Genomic DNA, 19830 nt, shown 5'->3' with positions numbered 1-19830 from the left:
GATTCCTTTTTTGTTGAGGCCCTGAAATGTTGATTCGTTTTACCATGTCTCTTCCCTGACAATCAAATCCTGTTTTGTTTTTTCCCAAGCCCATCAGTGCTGAGTTCCAATCTACAGGGGTTGAGTCTTCTGGATACTGGCTCTTGAGCCACAGGGCCATTCTCCCAGATATTCACCAGTTCTTGACAATTTCCCCTTCTCGTAGTCCTGCCTTCCTCTCTGTCTTGCTGTCCCCAGTTTCCTTCATGTCCTTATCACTTCCTGCTCAAATCTACTGAAAATTCCTTCAACTATTATTTCTGGATGTGATGCCTCAGTCTTCAGCCCATCCTCTCTGCTAGTGCCATCTTAAATCCTTCCTGGAACTTGGTAAGTATAAAGACATAGTTTTTCTCTTTGTTTGTTGGGGTTTTTTTTGAGACAGTATCTCTGTTGCCCAGGCTGGAGTGCAGTGGTGCGATCTTGGCTCAGTGCAGCCTCCACCTCCCAAGTTCAAGCACTTCTCTGCCTCAGTAGCTGGGATTACAGGCACCTGCCACCATGCCCTGCTAAGTTTTTTTGTATTTTTAGTAGAGACAGGGTTTCACCATCTTGGCCAGGCTGGCCTTGAACTCCTGATCTCATGAGCCACCACACCCGGCCGAAAAATAAAATTCTCCAATTTTTGAAGGGAAAGAAAAAAGAAAAGGTAGCTAACATTTTTTGAAAACCTATTATGTGCTAGGTATGTCTCAAAGTCATACTTAAGTTCCAAGAGATCAGTTTACGCATGTTGCAGAGCTAAGAAATGGCAGAGTGAGAATTTACATTTTCAGGTCTTTGTGAAAACCACTAAAATTCTTCTCAATTTGGACTGCATATTAAAATCACCTGAGGAGTGTGTGTGTGCGTGTGTGTGTGTGTGTGTGTGGTGTGTTTAGGTAATGTATCAGTGTATTATATTAATACATAATATGCCTGGAGTTTGGTTCCTGGAGAGCTTTAAAAAAATTTATATACCTATGTTGTACCTCATGCCAATTAAATAGAATCTGTAGAGGTAGGACTCTGGCATCAGTAGCTTTCAAAGTTCCGCAGGTAATTTCAACATGCAAACAAGTTTAGGAATTACTGTATTTATCCCACAATCCCAGACTGCTGTTGAGAGGTGCTCATACAGAGAAGGTAAGCAGTGAGTAATAAATAGGTGGAGGTTGGGGGTGAGGGACTGAATGAAACTCAAGTAATGTAATTTTCATTAGCTTTATCTTCAAATGAAAATGTACCTTTGGGATGGGCACAGTGGCTCATACCTGTGATCCCAGTATTTTGGGAGGCCGAGGTAGGCAGATCAGATCACCTGAGGTCAGGAGTTTGAGACCAGCCTGGCCAACATGATGAAACCCTGTCTCTACTAAAAATACAAAAATTAGCTGGGCATGGTGGTGCAAACCTGTAATCCTAGCTACTTGGGAGACTGAGGCATGAAAATTGCTTCAACCTGGGAGGCAGAGGTTGCAGTGAGCCGAGATCATGCCATTGTACTCCAGCCTGGGCAACAGAGCAAGGGTCTGTCTCAAAAAGAAAAAAAAAAGAAGAATAAATGAAACAAAATGTACATTTGTACTCATTCTATAGATACCCAGTTTAGGAGTCAGGGGAATAAAAAAGGAGGGACCATGAGGCACACTGAGCAATTAAGATTATAAGATAATAGTTCTCCTGTTTTGTCTTGTTTTCGTGTTTTTTTTTTTTTGTTTTTTTTTTTCTTGAGACAGAGTTTTGCTCTTGTTGCCCAGGCTGGAGTGCAATGGTGCATTCTCAGCTCACTGCAACCTCCGACTCCCGAGTTCAAGCAATTCTCCTGCCTCACCCTCCCGAGTAGCTGGGATTATAGGTACGCGCCACCATAGTGGGCTAATTTTGTATTTTTAGTAGAGACGGGGTTTCTCCATGTTGGTCAGGCTGGTCTTATGTTTTGTTTTTTAAAGGGTACAATTCAATGGTTTTTACTGTATTCTTAGTGTTGTTAGTATCACCACATTCAATTTTAGAACATTTTTATCTCCCTGGTTCAGTGGCTCACGCCCGTAATCCCAGCTCTTTTAGAGGCTGAGGCAGGTGGATTGTTTGAGTCCAGGAGATTGAGACCAGCCTGGCCAGCATAGCAAAACCCTGTCTCTACAAAAAATTTACAGTGCATGGTGGTGCACGCCTGTGGTCCCAGGTACTTGAAAGGCTGAGGTGGGAGGATAATTTGACCCTGGGAGGCGGAGTTTGCAGTGAACTGAGATGGCACCACCGTACTACAGTCTGGGCGACAGAATGAGACAAGAACATTTTTGTCACCTCAGAAAGAAACTCCATACTCTTCAACTCTGAGTTCTGCTATCCCTCCACCCACTCATCCCCAGCCCTTAAGCAACAACTAATCAATTTTTTAACTCTGTAGATTTTCCTATTCTGGACTCTAATGTTGATTTTTGTTTGTTTGTTTTGTTTTGGAGACGGAGGCTGGAGTGCAGGCTGGAGCGCAGTGGCATGGTCTTGGCTCACTTACTTCTCCTGCCAAGTAGCTGGGACTACAGGTGCCTACCACCACGCCCGGCTAATTTTTGTATTTTTAGTAGAGACGGGATTTCACCATGTTGGCCAGGCTGGTCTCAAACTCCTGACCTCAGGTGATCCACCTCCCTCAGGTGATCGGCCTCCCAAAGTGCTGGGATTACAGGCTTGAGCCACCACACCTAGCCGACCTTTGTTATGTTTATTTTTTTACTCTTACTGAAGTATAACATATTTACAGAAAAAAGCATAAACCCGTAAGTTTGCAGATTAATAAAAATTGGCCAACTGAACTCTCCCATGTGACCAGCACCCAGATCAGGATTCAAACCTTATTGCCACCCCAAAAGCTTCCCTTGTGCCCCACTTCTGACTTTGAAAATGATCAGTTTTGTGCTTCTTTTGAACTTATACCCTTGTAATTATAAAATATATCTTCTTTTGTGTCTGGCCTCTTTTACTCAACATTATGTTTGTGGGATTTATGCATATTATTGCCTGTAGCCAAGACAGTCTTTGATGGTATTAAATTTGCCCCATTTCCTTCAGAACAAATTATTTGAAAAGCTTCATTGAGACTAAAATTCTTCAGATGATTTATTGAATAAGCCACCTCCCTTGGTCAGTGTAAAAATAATTTGATCCTGAAGAATTTGTTAGGGAATTTAAATTCGAAAGACTGGCATCACTGAGGACAAATGGTAACATCTTTCTCTTGCAGAGCTTGTTGTACAAGTCATTAATCTTGGAAGTTCTTAAAAGAGAATAACAACATTAAATTCAAAACGATTTACTAAGAATCACAATAGATTATAAACATTTGACAAATAAGGATATTGAATTACTTATCTGGGTCTTCTTGGGTTTTTTTTTTTTTTTCTGTTCGCAGATTTGGGAACTCCTTTTTTTTTTTTGAGATGGAGTCTTGGTCTGTCTGCCAGGCTGGAGTGCAGTGGCAGATCTTGGCTCACTGTAATCTCTACCTCTTGGGTTCAAGTGATTCTCCTGCCTCAGCCTTCCCAGTAGCTGGGATTACAGGCATGCACCACCATTCCCCACTAATTTTTATATTTTTAGTAGAGACATGGTTTTGCCATGTTGGCCAGGCTTATCTCAAACTCCTGGTCTTAAGTGATCTGTCTGCCTTGGCCTCCCAAAGTTCTGGGATTACAGGAGTGAGCCCCCACGCCTGGCCTTTGGGAACTGCTTGTGAGTTTTCTTCCCATTAATTTTTTTTTCTCTTTTACACTTTATATCCAATGCCATAGGCCAATCCCTTTCATTGCCTAGGAATGTTTTTTTCTTTCTTTTTTTTTTTAGAAAAAGTCTCATTCTGTCCCCAGGCTGGAGTGCAGAGGCACCATCTCGGCTCACTGCTACATCCTCCGCCTCCTGGGTTCAAGTGATTCTCCTGCCTCAGCCTCCTGAGTGGCTGGGACTACAGGCATACACCACAACTCCCAGCTAATTTTTGTATTTTTAGTAGAGATGGAGTTTCACCATGTTGGCCAGGATGATCTCGATCTCCTGACCTTGTGATCCGCCTGTCTTGGCCTCTCAAAGTGCTGGGATTACAGGCGTGAGCCACTGTGCCCGGCCTGCCTAAATGTTTAAGAGGAGGAAAGATTAATGAGTAAACATATAGCTTGGGATGAAGTAGTGTTTTTACCCCTACGAGGAAATGTAAGAATATGTCTTCTGAATTATTTATATCAGCAGTCATGGATTGATTGTCATGCTTTTGAAGTACACTATCAAGTGTTTGAAAGTACCATATAATTTACTCATCGTTTCCTTAGCAATTTCTTCTCTCTGCACACTTACCATTCTCAAGCTAGTGGGATTCTTGCTAAACATGGCAAAATACTTTTTTACAGAAATATGTTCCCTGTAGAATTTCTTTTAATGGCTCAGCCAAGGTTTTTGCTCTTCAGAGCAAAGCACAAGGAGGGTTTTTGTGAATCAGGCCTTACCGAATGTATTTGAGCATTAGGTAAGGCCTGCTTGACAGAACCCCTCGCAAGGTGCCTCAGGGAGGGTAAAGAAACGGGCAGGCGGTGCAGGTTTTGTGCTGTGTCCTCCTCCCCAAAATAAGTCTCAGTTGCTTACAGAGTGACTGGGGTGTGAGATCAACTATCTTTGATCAAGGCCAACTAGAACAGAAGCATTGAAAACAGAAGCTCTGTGACTTTAAAAATATGCACAACAAACACAATAGCCATAAATATGCTCCCTTCACTAGATACTGTTTCCCTGTTTTTGTGCCCAACCTCTATGAATCTTAATGGGGGCTGAGTATGGTGGCTCACACCTGTAATCCCAGCACTTTGGGAGGCTGAGATGGGTGGAACACTTGAGGCCAGGAGTTGGAGACCAGCCAGGCTAACATGGCAAAACCCCATCTCAGTTAAGAAAGAAAAATTTTTAAAAATACATAAACTCTCTGTTCTCTATTAAAAAACAATTTTTTTTTTTTTTTAAGAGGAAAGGCACCAGATTCAAGAAGCCAAAGAATAGACCATGAGCCAGCAAAACAAGACGTGGAGTTTTATTAGGGGGTTACATACAGGAGAGAAAGTCCAGTGGCAGCAGGCTGGACAAGATGTGCGCTTCCTTACAGTTCAGTGGCCATGAGCTGCACAGCGTAACTGCATGGCCTAGTGGCAGCAGGCTGGGCAGGAAAACTGCAGCCACCTGCAAACACTATGCAGTTTATATAGCATTTTCACCTAACACCCTCCCCCAGTAGCATCCACTTGGCAACCTTCATTTAACACGAAACTCAGGGCTTCAATCCCGTGTGACCCAGGTTCTACAGGACAGGACAGGGGCTCAGTTGTTTATCACAGACAAGGAACGTATCTCCAAGTTGGTCACTCCTGGATTCCCTGGCTCAGAGCACACTTTTAGGTGCATCTGTCATACAAGGTCATTCTCAGGGCATGGTTAAGTTACTGCTCTCAGGTGTGTTTACTCTACACCTATGCCCATAAAATTAGCAATGACGTTTAGTCCTTACATTTGAATTCTCCAAAAATGATTTGAAAAATGTATTTCTAAGCAAATAGGCACAAATCATTCATCAGTTCTACAGGTTTCTACGACAAGTGTTGTCTCAGCTTCTGCTTGTGACACTTTTAGATCCCATATTTTATAGGAAAGGTCATCAGACCTGTATTAGTTTGTTTTCACACTGCTGATAAAGACATATCTGGGACTGGACTGAAAAAGATGTTCAGTGGATTTACAGTTCCACATGGCTGGGGAGGCCTCACAATCATGGTAGAAGGCAAGGAGGAGCTAGTCCTGTCTTACATGGATGGCAGCGGGCAAGACAGCCTGTGCAGGGAACTCCCGTTTTTAAAACCATCAGATCTTGTGAGACTTATTCACTGTCATGAGAACAGCACGGGAAAGCTCTATCTCCATGATTCAATTATCTCCCAACCAGGTCCTGCCCATAACACATGGGAATTATAGGAGCTACAAGATGGGACTTGGGTGGGTACACAGAGCCAAACTGTATCAAGACCCCTGCCAGTTTAAAGGTAAAAGTACTGCTTTTATGTTTGTAGGTATGTATGTATCCATGTATTTAGAGGTGGGGGTCTTGCTGTGTTGGGTAGCCTGGCATGGAACTCCTGGTCTCAAGCAATCCTCTTGCCTCAGCCTCCTCAAGGGCTGGGATTACAGGCATGAGCTAACATGCCCAGCCAAAAGTACTGCTTTTAAATGCTTTAAATCTCAGTTTACAGAGAAAAGTATGGAGGAAATGCAGACTTTATTTATGGAAGTTAAGCCCAGATTTCAAAAACTTAATGTCTTTGTTCACCACAGAAATAGGTATTCTATGATGAAAGTGCTTATTTGCACAAGTATTTTTGCTAGAATGTATTTTATTTTTTTCATAGGGTTTATTATGTACAGTGGGAAAGCTTGAAGAAAAAATTTCTTTAAATGCCATTTCCCCTCTTTGTGAGATACCACATGATTGTAAGCCATGCCCAGCTTTGGACTTGATCTTGTGGTAATACTGAACTGCTTGTGGTTGCCAGCGCATGTCACTACTGCCCCCCGACCACCCACACTTTGCTCTTGCTGTTCCTTCTGCCAGGACAGCTATTGTCAACCACTGCACTTGCTTTGCTGGCTCATTCTTACACCACCCACTACCTTCAAGGCTCAGCTCAGGTGTCATCTCCTCTAGGAATTTGGAGCGTATAGTTTGACATAATTTCCCCATTTCCTCTGTTCTCACTGTACCCTGTATAAATCTCTGTCTGAAACCTTATTGTGTTACAGTGATATTAAAATTCTTTTTTGCATGTTTCTCTTTCATTAGCATATGTACTTTTTGAAAGCAAATGATTAATGTGATTAATTATATGACCATCTTTTTGTTTTTCATTTACTGCCGTTTTCCAGATTTTAAGTTTAGTTAAATAATCCTTAATGGAAAACATGTGCAGCTTTGGGAAATGAACACTATCATTATTTTGTCCATTAAAGAAACAATTTAAATGAAGATTCTAACTTTCAGGGTCCTTAAGCACACTGTTAGTACTGAGCAAATATGGACTGGAATATCCATTTTAAAAAATTGTCTCGGGCCGGGTGCGGTGGCTCACACCTGTAATCCCAGCACTTTGGGAGGCCGAGGCAGGTGGATCACGAGGTCAGGAGATTGAGACCATCCTGGCTAACATGGTGAAACCCCGTCTCTAAAAGAAAAAAAAATTATTCCCTGCTTTTGCTCTGTGTGTGTGTGTGTGTGTGTGTGTGTGTGTGTGTGTGTGTACCCTTCCTTTCTTCCTTAACTCCTTATTGTTCTGTTACACTAGACATTTTTATTCTAATTTTCAAAGGGCAGGTCCTTGTTTATGACATTTACTGTCACTTTATAGATTTGGTTTCTAAATTACTCCAAAGGAGAACCATGTCTGGAAGCTATGTACCTGTTACCCAATGAAGAGTGATGTCTGGGTTATGACCATACAATCTAAAAATAATCATGATAGTTTATATTCATATGATGCTTTGTGTGTCAGGCCCTGTGCTGAAAACTGTATATGTAACAGTTCTAACTGCAATAGTGCCTTTTTATCAATGAGGAAAGAAACTCAGGGAACTTAGTAACTTGCCTAGCATCATATAGGTTTTAAATACGGAGCTGGGATTAAGAACCAAATACCACCATGATCTATGTTTTTGGGGTTTTTTTTTTTCTTTTTTTGAGACAGAGTCTTGCTCTATTGCCCAGGCTAGAGTGCAGTGGTGCAATCTGGGCTCACTGCAACTTCCACCTCCGGGGTTCAAGCAATTCTCCTGCCTCAGCCTCTCAAATAGCTAGGATTACAGACGTGCGTCACCACCCCCAGCTAATTTTTGTATTTTTAGTAGAGAAGGGGTTTCACTGTGTTGGCCAGGCTGGTCTCGAACTACTGACCTCAGGTGATCCACCCACTTTGGCCTCTCAAAGTGCTGGATTTACAGGCATGAGCCACTGTGCTCAGCCTACATCTTTATTCTGAGGACCATTCCTGTCCTAGTATAACCTCTTGTATGCTTCCTGCTGAGGTAAAGCTGAGAGAAGCTTTTGCTGCCATGGAGTCAGCTCCCCTAGTTTTGCTAGTCTAGACTCTACAAGAAAGTGGTTACACCTAGAAATGTGTGGGTGGAAAATGAGGGCTGCTTTGGACCCTGCATGAGGGATTGACTGTGTTCTGCTCTAAACTGGCCAAGGTAGAAGAAAGTCACAGTGCTTTCACTGTGTCTGTCAGCTGCATGATTTCATCATGGAGATCATTCTCCAATGAGAAGTTTCACAACTATCAAAACTTCTAAGGTATGCAAAACACATCGTTTCAACATTCAAACAGCATTAAAAATAATTTAAAGAGACAACAATACCAAATATTGTACACGCCTAAATAATGTATGTGTGCTGATGAAAGCCCTGTATTTTCTATATAGTTAATTTTTTACTATCCTGAGTAGTTTTATAACCTGGGAGCTGAAAGAGATTAATAAAACACTTTTGCTTTCAAAGGTACTACACTATTCCTCCCCCTTTGAGTTACCCATGGTCAACTGCTATAAAAAAATATTACCTGGAAAACTCCAGAAATAAACAGTTCATAAGTTTTAAAGTGCGCACCATTCTGATTAGTGTGATGAAACATTGCACCTTCCTGCATCATCCCATCCAAGATGTGAATCATTCCTTGTCCATTGTATCCATGCTGTCTGCTCTACTCTTTGGTTAGTTACGTCATACCCTTCTTAGTAGATCAACTATCCTAGTTTCACAGTGTTTGTGTTCAAGTAACCATTATTTTACTTAATAATGGCCCCAAAGTACAAGAGTGGTGATACTGGCATATTGTTAAAATTTTTCTTTCTTTTTTTTTTTTTTTTTGAGACGGAGTCTCACTCTGTTGCCCAGACTGGAGTGCAGTGGCACGATCTGGGCTCACTGCACCCTCCACCTCCCGGGTTCAAGCCATTCTCCTGCCTTAGACTCCTGAGTAGCTGGGACTACAGGCACCCACCAGCATGTCCTGCTAATTTTTGCATTTTTAGTAGAAATGGGGTTTCACTTTGTTGGTCAGGCTGGTCTCAAATTCCTGACCTCAGGTGATCCACCCGCCTAGCCTCCCAAAGTGCTGGGATTACAGGCATGAGCCACCATGCCTGGTCTGTTATAATTTTTCTATTTTCATTAGTTATTATTAATCTTTTACTGTGTCTAATTTATAAATTAAACTTTATTGTAGGTATGTATGTCTAGGAAAAAATATAGTATATATAGGGTTTGTTATTATCTGGTATTTCAGGCATCCACTGAAGGTCTTGGAATGTATCCCCTGCAGATAAGGGGGGGACTACTGTATATCCTTTTCCTCCTCCTCCTGAATTTGACTATATTTTTTTCCATTTTTTTTTTTAAGATGGGTAGGGCTGGAGTGCAGAGGCATAATCTTGGCTTACTGCAACCTCTGCCTCTTGGATGCAAGCAATTCTCCCGCCTCAGTCTCCCAAGTAGCTGGGACTACAGGCGCATGCCACCACACCCAGCTAATTTTTGTATTTTTAGAAGAAACGGGGTTTCTCCATGTTCGCCAGGCTGGTCTTGAACTCCTGACCTCAGGTGATCCACCCTCCTCAGCCTCCCAAAGTGCTGGGATTACAGGAGTGAGCCACTGCACCCTGCTGAATTTGACTATATTTAAGAGAAAGACTTAGGCCACAGTTTCTTCACACTGCCAAACAACCGAGTATTTGTCCGAAGAAGAGAGTGGGGAATGGAAGGATCGAGGGGAAGCGTGGCTAGCTGTCTATGAAGTTGTGTGGCACTGTGTTGGGGTCCCCTGATGCTGACGGTTTGCCTTGGTTTTATAACAGGAATCATGCACATATATATACTTTGCCAGAAACTATGCTAAATGCTATAAAAAATCTTCAGAACAATCCTAAATGGGATGTTTATCCACTGAGGAATGTCAAGGTCAGAGGAATGAACTAACTTGACCAGTGTCACATAATTAGTTAGTGAAGAAAATGCGATTTGATCCCATGTGTTTCATGATTCTAAATTTAATGGACGATTTGCTCCTTAGCCCTGACTTGTTTCAGTACAACTTTCTAACCCCCCTTAGAAGGAAATCTGTCTCTGACACACTCTTATATTAACTTAATCTACAAGAGACTGATGAACAAACCACAGGAATTCATTTCACAAAGGGAGATATATGCCTTCCAAAGACATAGAATATCTGCTGATCAGGCCCCCTTCTCTGTGTCACAGTGCTTGGTGAGCATTAAATCAAAGAGGAGAGAACTGGATAACCTTGTGGCATCTCATGTCCAGAGTGTAAGGCTTGAAGAATTAAACACACCCTGCAGCCCACTGAGGGCTCAGATATTCCTGCCTGACAAATATAGTCTATCTTGGACAGTGTGAGGTAAACACTGGTGCAACATTTCCTCTTTTCAAAGTCATTTTCTGGATTCCAGGTGACTCAGGACAAATATTCCGTATTCATTTACATTATCTTTAGTTGTTCCACTTTCCAGGATTATTGTATCTCTTAAAAGCAGCTCACTTAGCCTGTGCTTTTAGCTGGCATTATGGCTTCATGAGTGTTAAATGGAATCCGTTAGAATTCACAAATTCAGGGTAGGTTCTTTTCTCTTTTCTTTTCGAGACAGAGTTTCGCTCTTGTTGCCCAGGCTGGAGTGCAATGGTGTGATCTCAGCTCACTGCAACCTCCCCCACCCAGGTTTAAGCAATTCTCCTGCCTCAGTCTCCAGAGTAGCTGGGATTACAGGCATGCGCCACCACACCCAGCTAATTGTATTTTTAGTAGAGAGGGTGTTTCTCCATGTTGGTCAGGCTGGTCTTGAACTCCCGACCTCAGGTGATCTGCCTGCCTCAGCCTCCCAAAGTGCTGGGATTACTGGTGGGAGCCACCACACCCCGCTAGGGTGGGTTATTTTCATAATTGATAATCTGATTCTTTGTATTTTTTTTATGACATTGTTGCCTCTAAATTCTGAAGTGACTTGCTTATAATTTGCAACCTTTATTCTCTCAAGCTCCAGTAGCATGTATAATCTCCTCTACTTAAAGACTTTCATAGATATGATCAAAACAAGTTACATAGCTAAAATCTACCACCTATAGTAGTCATTCATATTGTGACACTTAATGACACAAATTGGCAGGCCATTTCATGCACTTTTCTGGATATGAGATGTATTCCACACACTCAAAATGATTGGAGAGGAAAAAACACTCCTTTGTACCCTAACCTGTCCCAGCCTCACAAAGAGATAATGGCTGGAAAGATTGCAGGGAGAAATTAACATTTGATTCTTTCTTTAGGCCATAATAGGCTTTCTCCTCTCTTGCTCTAAAATGAATGGATTCATCCTACTCATGGGAGTAGGTTTTTCTGTGCATTAAAAAGCTTTGTAAAGGAGCCAATTGCACTAAGAGAGAGCCCTGGGATTCTCAAGTAACATGTTTTCAATCAGTAAGTCTTGCTCAAAGACTATAAAAGTTCATCATTTAGCAGTAGGACATAGTACAGTGGCATGAGTCAGAGGGACTCTGGGCTCTCTTTCTGAATTGGCCATTTTTAGCCTTGTGCAGCTTGCCTACTTTGTGAATTGCTTGTGAAATTGAAATAAGATAATGTGTTTGAAAGTGTTTTGAAAACTGTAAAATGCTATACAAATGTAAGTTGTTACTTCAGAACAAAGCAGTGGGCAGTCTGTGAAAAAGGAATCAGTTGAAAGCAATTGGTGCATGTACTTTTTCAAGAATCAATAAGTGCTGATGTTTATTGAGCACTTACCATGTTCCAGGCACTGCTAAAATGTGTTGCATGTATTGTCTAAAACTTACAGTACCCTAATAAGGTCGATATTATTGTCCCCATTTTACAGATGAAAAACACTGAGGCACATAAATGTTAAGCATCCTGCCTATGGTGATATACCTAGTAAGTGATGAGATAAAGCTGGGATTCAAATCCGGGCAGTGTGGTCTGGAGCCCAGATTAATTTTTATTTTTATTTTTGGAGATGGGGTCTTGCTATGTTGCCCAGGCTGAACTCAAACTCCTGGGCTCAAGTGATCTTCCTTCTTCAGCCTCCCAAGTAGTGGCATGACAGGCACACCCCATTATGCCCAGCCAGACTCTTTAAATACTACACTGTTGACAGCATTATCATTTGTTTTAGTCTGTTTGGGCTGTTGTAACAAAACACCTTTAGGTCAGATGTGGTGGCTCATGCCCGTAATCTCAACACTTTGGGAGGCTGAGGCAAGAGGATGGCCTGAGGCCAGGCAATCAAGACCAGAATGGGCAATATAACAAGACCCTGTTTATACACACACACACACACACACACACACACACACTAGCTAGGCATGGTAGTACACACCTGTGGTCCCAGCTACTCAGGGGGCTGAGGTGGGAGACTTGAACCCAGGAAGTTGAGGCTGCAATGAGCCATGATGGCACCATTGCACTCCAGCCGTGGTGACAGACAAAGCAAGACCCAGTCTCAAACAACAAAAACAAAAAAAATCACCCTTAGACTGGGAAATGTATAAACAACAGAAACTTATTCCTCACAGTTCTAAAGGCTGAGAAAGATGAAAGTGCCAACCCTAGTGAGGGCTTGCTCTGCTTCAAAGATGGTGCTCTCTTGCTGTGTTCTTACATGGTGAAAGGGGCAAAAGCACAAAAGAGTCTAATGAACTCCCTCAATCCCCTTTATAAGGGCACGAATTCCATTCATGAAATTGAGGCCCTCATGACCTAGTTGCCACCTAAAGGTCCCACCCAGCAGGATGGTGGCCATGGAAGTCAGAATCTACTGAGTGTGTAACAACTCACCTGCTGATAATATAATTCTAGTAATTTTACTCTTAAAGATTCACCTGCTGGCTGGGAGTGTGGCTCATGCCTGTAATCCCAGCACTTTGGGAGGCCAAGGCAGGAAGATCATGAGGTCAGGAGTTTGAGACCAGCCTGGCCAACATGGTGAAACCCCATCTCTACTAAAAATAACAAAAATTAGCCGGGCGTGGTGGCGTGTGCCTGTAATCCTAGCTACTCCAGAGGTCGAGGCAGGAAAATCACTTGAAACCAGAAGGCGGAGTTTGCAGTGAGCCGAGATTGTGCCATTGCACTCCAGCCTGGGGGATAAGAGTGAAACTCTGTCTTAAAAAAAAAAAAAAAATTCACCTGCTAATGGTGATTGGGTCTGATTCATTTACTTTGATTTTTCAGTGTTTTGATAAAGGTTCACAGTAAAGGCTTTCGGGTGGGAATGTCATTAGATGTCAAAGGAAGAGCTGGGGTGGTGTGAGAAAACCAGTGGTAAGAAAAGAAGTGGAAGTAATAGGTAAGAACTGGAGCAGGTAGGCCCTGTAGGCCATGGTAAGGACCTGAGATTTTGTGTTGCCTTTGAAAGGTTTTGGACTGTGAAAGATCAGGCTGCTGTGAGAACAACCTGTAGTGGAATAACAGTGGAAGCATTGGGGCCAAATACAAATCTATTGCAATAGGCAATGATGGCCTGGACTATTATAGTAGCAGTAACAGTGATGCCAAGTATTTAATCCAGAATAAATGTTGTAGAGGGAGCAGAAATTTATTGACAATTCAGCCAGGCATAGTGGCTCACACCTGTAATCCCAGCACTTTGGGAGGCTGAGGTGGTGGATCACTTGAGGTCATGAGTTTGAGACCAGCCTGCCCAACATGGTGAAACCTCATATCTACTAAAAATAGAAAAATTAGATGGGAGTGGTGGCGTGCGCCTGTAGTCCTTGCTATTTGGGAGGCTGAGGCAGGAAAATGGCTTGAATCCGGGAGGTGGAGGTTGCAGTGAGCCCAGATTGTGCCATTGCACTCCAGCCTGGGCGACAGAGTGAGACTCTGTCTCAAAAAAAAAAAAATTATTGACAATTGGCTGTCAAAAAATTGGTGTGAGAAAAAGAGAGGAGTCAATGGTGACATAAAGGTTTTTGGCCTGAACCGTCGAATGAATACATTTCACACTGGTCTCTCTGCCTAGTCTATAGGAGGTGGGCAATGCTTCATGGAGGCTATGTTTGAGAGGCAGGGAGATTAGGAAACCACTGCAGTCTTCCTGGTAAGATAAAAGCTCCCTGAACTTGGGCAGAGGCTGTATGTATAGAGAGATGTTTATGAGGTAAAAATTGCCAGTTAGAATAGGTTAGGGTTATTTACTAACATTGAAGATCAATGGATCTTTTTTCCCATTAACTTCACTTATTGGTTTCTACTCAAGAGCAGGGTTGCCTGAGGCCTGTTTCTGTGTAGTAGCCCTAGAGCTAAACTAAAAATGTTTGTTAAATTTTTAAAGGATGAGAGAGATAGAGGAATATGCAAGTGAAACCATACGTGGCCTTCAAAACCAAAAATATTTACTATCTAATCCTTCACTTATCAAACCATTTGCCCACCTCTGCCCTATATCAGTGGGTTTTTTTTTTTTTTTTTTTTTTTGAGATAGAGTCTTGCTCTGTCTCCAGGCTGGAGTGCAGTGGTGCGATCTCGACTCACTGCAACCTCCGCCTCCCAGGTTCAAGCAATTTTCCTGCCTCAGCCTCCTGAGTAGCTGAAACTACAGGCATGTGCCACCACACACAGCTAATTCTTTTGTATTTTTAGCAGAGGTGGGATTTCACCATGTTGGCCAGGATGGTCTTGATCTCTTAACCTCGTGATCTGCCCACCTTGGCCTCACAAAGCGCTGGGGTTACAGGTGTGAGCCATCACACCCAGTCGTCCAGTGGTTTTTAAAGTGTGGCTCCTAGAGCAGCAGTAGCACCATCAGCTGAGAATGTGTTAGAAGTGCAAATTCTCAGGCTTCTGTTGAATTAGAAACTTAGAGTGGCCCAACAATCTGTTTTAACAAGCCCTACAGGAGATTTTGGTGCACGTTAAGGTCTGAGAACCACTGCTCTAGAGACAGTTTTGCACCTGTGCAGAAGGATACATGGTGAATAATTATAATAGCATTGCAAGTAAGAGCTCCAAACTGGAAACACTTGAAGGTTAGTCAGCAGTAGGGCATATAAGTAAATTGTGCAATTAGTACAATGGGAGTATTCTATAGTTTGCCTAAGGGTATGGACTGTGGTGGCAGATTGCCTGTGTTTGAATCCCAGCTCCAGTAAATAGTAGCTGTGTAGTCCTGGGTAAGTTAATTACTTGACCTCTCCAAGCCTGTTTCCTCGTCTGAAAAATGGACATAAAAATAGCAGCTACTGGCAGGGTGTGGTGGCTCAGTTCTGTAATCCCAGCACTTGAGGAGGCAGAAGCAAGTGGATCACAAGGTCAGGAGTTCAAGACCAGCCTGGCCAACATAGTGAACCCCCTGTCCCTACTAAAAACACAATAATCAGCTGGGTGTGGTGGCACGCGCCTGTAGTCCCAACTACTTGGGAGGCTGAGGCAGAAGAATCGCTTGAACCCAGGAGGTTGCAGTGAGCCAAAACTGTGTCATTGCATCATTGCACTCCAGCCTGGGCGAGAGGATAGAGACTCCTTCTCAAAAAAAAAAGAAAGAAGAAGAAGGAAGTAGGAGGAGGAGTAAGAGGAGGAAGAAAGAAGAAAAAGCAACTACTTCATAGGGTTACCTTGAGGCTTAAAAGACTTTATAATTACAAGAATGCCGCCGGGCGCCGTGGCTCACGCCTGTAATCCCACCACTTTGGGAGGCCGAGGTGGGCAGATCACGAAGTCAAGATATCAAGACCATCTTGGCCAACAGGGTGAAACCCCGTCTCTATTAAAAATACAAAAATTAGTTGGGTATGGTGGTGCATCCCTGTAATCCTAGCTACTCAAGAGGCTGAGGCAAGAGAATACCTTGAACCAGGGAGTCGGAGGTTGCAGTGAGCCGAGATCTTGCCACTGCACTCCAGCCTGGCGATAGATAGCAAGACTCGGTCTCAAAAAAAAAAAAAAAAGCCTGGTATATATGTCCAGTATATTAAATTTAAAGGACAGCTGGCATGTAATGTATTTTGATGCTTTAAGGAAAAACATCAGGGTTATGTCATTAAAGTGATGGTCTGCCCACATATTTTGCATGTAACAAAATCTTTAAGCAGTCTAAAGGTAAAGATAATGTAGACTGGAGGCCCTAATATTGACATTACCTCTGCCAATATTTAAGGTATTTGACATACTGTCTTCATGTGCCAAATATCTTAAAATTGATCTTTTAGGACTGTAAAGAAAACTGATGCAATGTATACAGCTGCGTCCATCGTGGTTCGTTTGTAAGCATTCATTAATGTATTCTTTCCATTTCTTTGAACATTTTCTCAGCACTTCATTCCAAAATTCCTGTGCTATCTCAGTGTTCTCTGAAAACACTGCCAGACCTAAGATGCAGTGGCTTCCTTGACTACAGGATTTGGCTTGGCTTTTTCCAAGAATCAAGGTCACCAGTGTCTCACCTGGGGGTCAAGTCGAGCTTAGAGCTAGAATAGGACTGCAATCCTAATATTTCAGGTCTTTTAGCTTTAGTATGTATTGATATTTAGCAATGCCTAAATTCGTAACAAGCATACAAAGAAATAGTCTTTTCTCCTCTGTAGAGCCCACCTTATATTCTTCCTTTACCGCATGGCCTCTTAGTGGGGCTTAAAACCTACATTTCCTAGGATGGGTTAAATAAAGTGTAGCTGAGTTTGGTGTGCAAACAGCTGAAATCACTGGCTGCATTTTAAGCTCGTCTACTACAGCAACCTGCAGACACCTAGTTCAGAGAGAGAACTAAATTCCCTCTTTGCCATTAATAAAAGGGACCAGTCTACAAAAGACACAGCGTTCCTGCGAACCAGCTCTTGCTTGCGCCATCAGGAAGGGCGGCAAGGCTGGAGCCTCGGGGCAGGAGAAAGGCAGCCTCCTTGTGACGTCAAATCAGCGGACTCTTGTCTTGGCTTTAGGCCGGTTCCGGTTCCCCGGCTTTCCGGGCGCGAGCGTGTGCGAGCGCGGCGGCATACTGCGCGTGCTCCGCAGTGGCACACGGGAAGGTTGGGTCCTGCTCGGGAGGAGATGCGTGATTGGCTGACGCTGTGCTCGGGGGTTCCCTGGCCCTTTCGGCAGGGGTAAAACAATAAGAGGGGGCGGTGGCAAAGGGGGCGGGACGTCCGTGGTCCTTGTCGCTCGCTGCAGCGTCTGGCGCCCGGGAAGAGGTGGTTGAGAGGAAAACAGAACTCGCAGCTCTCCGGGTTCCGAGGCTTCCGAGTAGTCGGAGGAAGGGGGCGGCGAGCAAGAAGAATCCACTGCATCCCGGTTCTCAGCGACTCCCCTGCTGACCTCCGCGCGACGTACCCGCCGCCGCTGTTGGCTGGAGGTGTGTACGGGGGCCGGGAGGGGAGGTCGGTGTGGTGGTCGGAAAGGGACATTCCTTTCGCGCTCCGCGGCGCAAGTCCACCGTCCGGTGTGTGAGCCCGGGAGCCGGAGGTGTAGCAGCAGAGACATTGTTCTTGCCGGCTCCCTACGCTGCCGTGTGTGCGTGAGAGAAGCCCAGCCTTTTCTCCAGGTGAGGGGTGGGAGGCCGCTCGGGAAGGGAGGTGACCCTAGAGCGTCTTGCGGGCAGAGGGCTCCGAGGGCACAGGTGGGGCGTTGGGGATGAGGTGGCGAAGTGGGGGGTGGGGGGACGCAGCAGCTCCCGAAAGCGCGCTGATGGAAGCTTAATACAGGAAGTGTGGGAGTAGGCTTTCTGGAGGGGATGTTTTAGGGTGGGTAGCCCACCGTCCCTGTTTCCGAATCGTTTGCGGCTCTTATTCCTGGTTCCTTGGGAGCTGGGAGGCCGTCGCCGCCCCGCCCGTGGGGGAGGGGAAAAGAGGTTGTGTCGGCGGAGGCAGAAGCGACGCAGATGCGAAAGTAGCGGCCTCCGGGCACCATTTCTGTGCACGGAAACAGAATCCGGGTTTGAAGGCAGTCGCCACTTCGCTTACCCAGTATCGTCGTCTTTGACCAACCCCCTCTCCCCGCCACCGCGGGTTTAATCCGAACGTGTTCGGATACTGTTACTGTAACGTGCGACTTCTTCGTCCCCTTTTTATGCAGACGATCCCTTATTGATCCGGGAATGGCTTTTGGGGGATGGGTTCCTCTCCCGCTTTTTGGGGGGTGAGGGGACAGAAAGGAACATAAGCTTCCCTAGATTGTGTTGATTTTGTTAGTGGAATCTGATAGAATTTTCCCTGCGTCTCTAATAGGAGATTTTAAGATGGCCCTGTGCCGCTGTGGGGCGAATATAGATTTGCGTCTACAATTTCCTGCATAGATCAATTTTTTTTCCCCAAGGCCTACTTAATGAATGTTCTAACGGATTTTGAGGGGGGGGAAGTGCCTTTTCCTTCCTCTAAAAAAAAAAAGCACGTGCACTCTTAGATGGAATAGTAAAGTTGTCTTTATCTCCTTGTATGATTGTTGTGGGATATTAATTTGGGTTAAGATACTGTGATTTTAGGTTCAAGGCTCCGTACCTTGTTTAGGCTTTCAAACGTTAGCGTTGCAGGTACCTGAATCTAGGAACCATTAACTTGTGTTAGGAGAGCCCCGGTAGCCCGCGCATGGTGGCTCACGCCTGTAATCCCAGCACTTTGGGAGGCTGAGGCGGGCGGATCGCCTGAGATCGAGAGTTCGAGACCAGCCTGACCAACATGGAGAAACCCCGTCTCTACTAAAAAATACAAAATTATTCAGGGATGGTGGCGCATACTGGTAATCCTAGCTACTTGGGAGGCTGAGGCAGGAGAATCATTTGAACCCAGGAAGCGGAGGTTGCAGTGAGCTGAGATCGCATCATTGCACTCCAGCCTGGGCAACTCCGTCTCAAAAAAACAAAAAACAAAAACAAAGGAAAAAGAGCCCTGGTGTGGTAGAGTGGAAGATGATGGCATTTCTTGTCCAGCTCCATATTTGGCAGTTAATACAGCCTTAGGCATGTGAACAAAGTTTCTAAGTAAACATTTGGTCCTGTTAGCATCCAGTGGCCCTTTTGATAATCCAAGATTCCTGGTTTTAGGAAATACACAGTATGATGAGTTTGAACCTCTTAGGATTGAATAATTGTTTCTTTAGCAATATTTACATTTTTCTTAAATTTTTAAGATTACTCATATGGGTCTTTATGTTAGGATTTGATCTTTATAATCTAATTCTGAAAAGCAGTCAAGGAATTGTAGAAATAATAAGGACCTCGAATGAATTGCTTAAGAAGAGCTGTCATAGTTCAGATTGTTTGATATTCAGGGTGGAAATATTAGTAATGGTGAAAAAACATCAAGAGTGAACCAGAATGCTAGTGGGATGGATGGGGATCAGAATTAGAATGTAAAGAAGAAAACAAGTCATTTGATAATTTCATAGAGTAACTAACTTAACTGAGTGTTCAGTTAGCAGCTGAGCAGTTGATTTGTCAGCAGGCAACTCATGGTTTGAAGAAAGTGTTGGCACTGAGTCTAGGTTCTTAACAACTTCCTTATCCTGCAAAATTATCACTGTTTATTATCCATATTAGAACTGAATATTTTCCCCCTAAATTGCTTTAAGAAGACTTTCCACATATTTTGAGTGAATATGGAGACAGTGAATGACTCCTTTTCAATGTTGATTTTGAAAGGCACAAACTAAAGTGTTGCTTCTGAACTTAGATACAGTAGAATTTAAGGGACAAACATGACCTAGTTACTCTCCACTGGTAGACAGT

At 43.7% G+C, this 19830-nt stretch overlaps 1 protein-coding gene across 6 annotated transcripts in view; it reads left to right on the top strand.

Annotated features, from left to right (window-relative positions):
* The window catches only part of G3BP2 (G3BP stress granule assembly factor 2), an 83931-nt gene that overhangs the window by 36192 nt on the left and 27909 nt on the right, over positions 1-19830 (top strand). For 2 of the 6 annotated variants that reach the window (XM_064368004.1, XM_064367992.1), the window contains exon 1: positions 17513-17652. The exons of 2 other annotated variants lie outside the window; for them this stretch is intronic. The gene's annotated coding sequence lies outside the window, so the exon portion shown is untranslated. Of the gene's footprint in view, positions 1-17249; positions 17464-17512; positions 17653-19830 lie in introns of those variants that run through there. 2 more of the 6 variants (XM_064367970.1, XM_064367997.1) reach the window with 2 other exon arrangements.

Source organism: Aotus nancymaae, unplaced genomic scaffold (assembly GCF_030222135.1).
Source record: "Aotus nancymaae isolate 86718 unplaced genomic scaffold, 86718_ANA_hifiasm-v0.15.2.pri h1tg000006l, whole genome shotgun sequence".
In the NCBI taxonomy this organism is placed as follows: domain Eukaryota; kingdom Metazoa; phylum Chordata; class Mammalia; order Primates; family Aotidae; genus Aotus; species Aotus nancymaae.
This window is presented reverse-complemented; position numbering and strand designations above follow the sequence as displayed.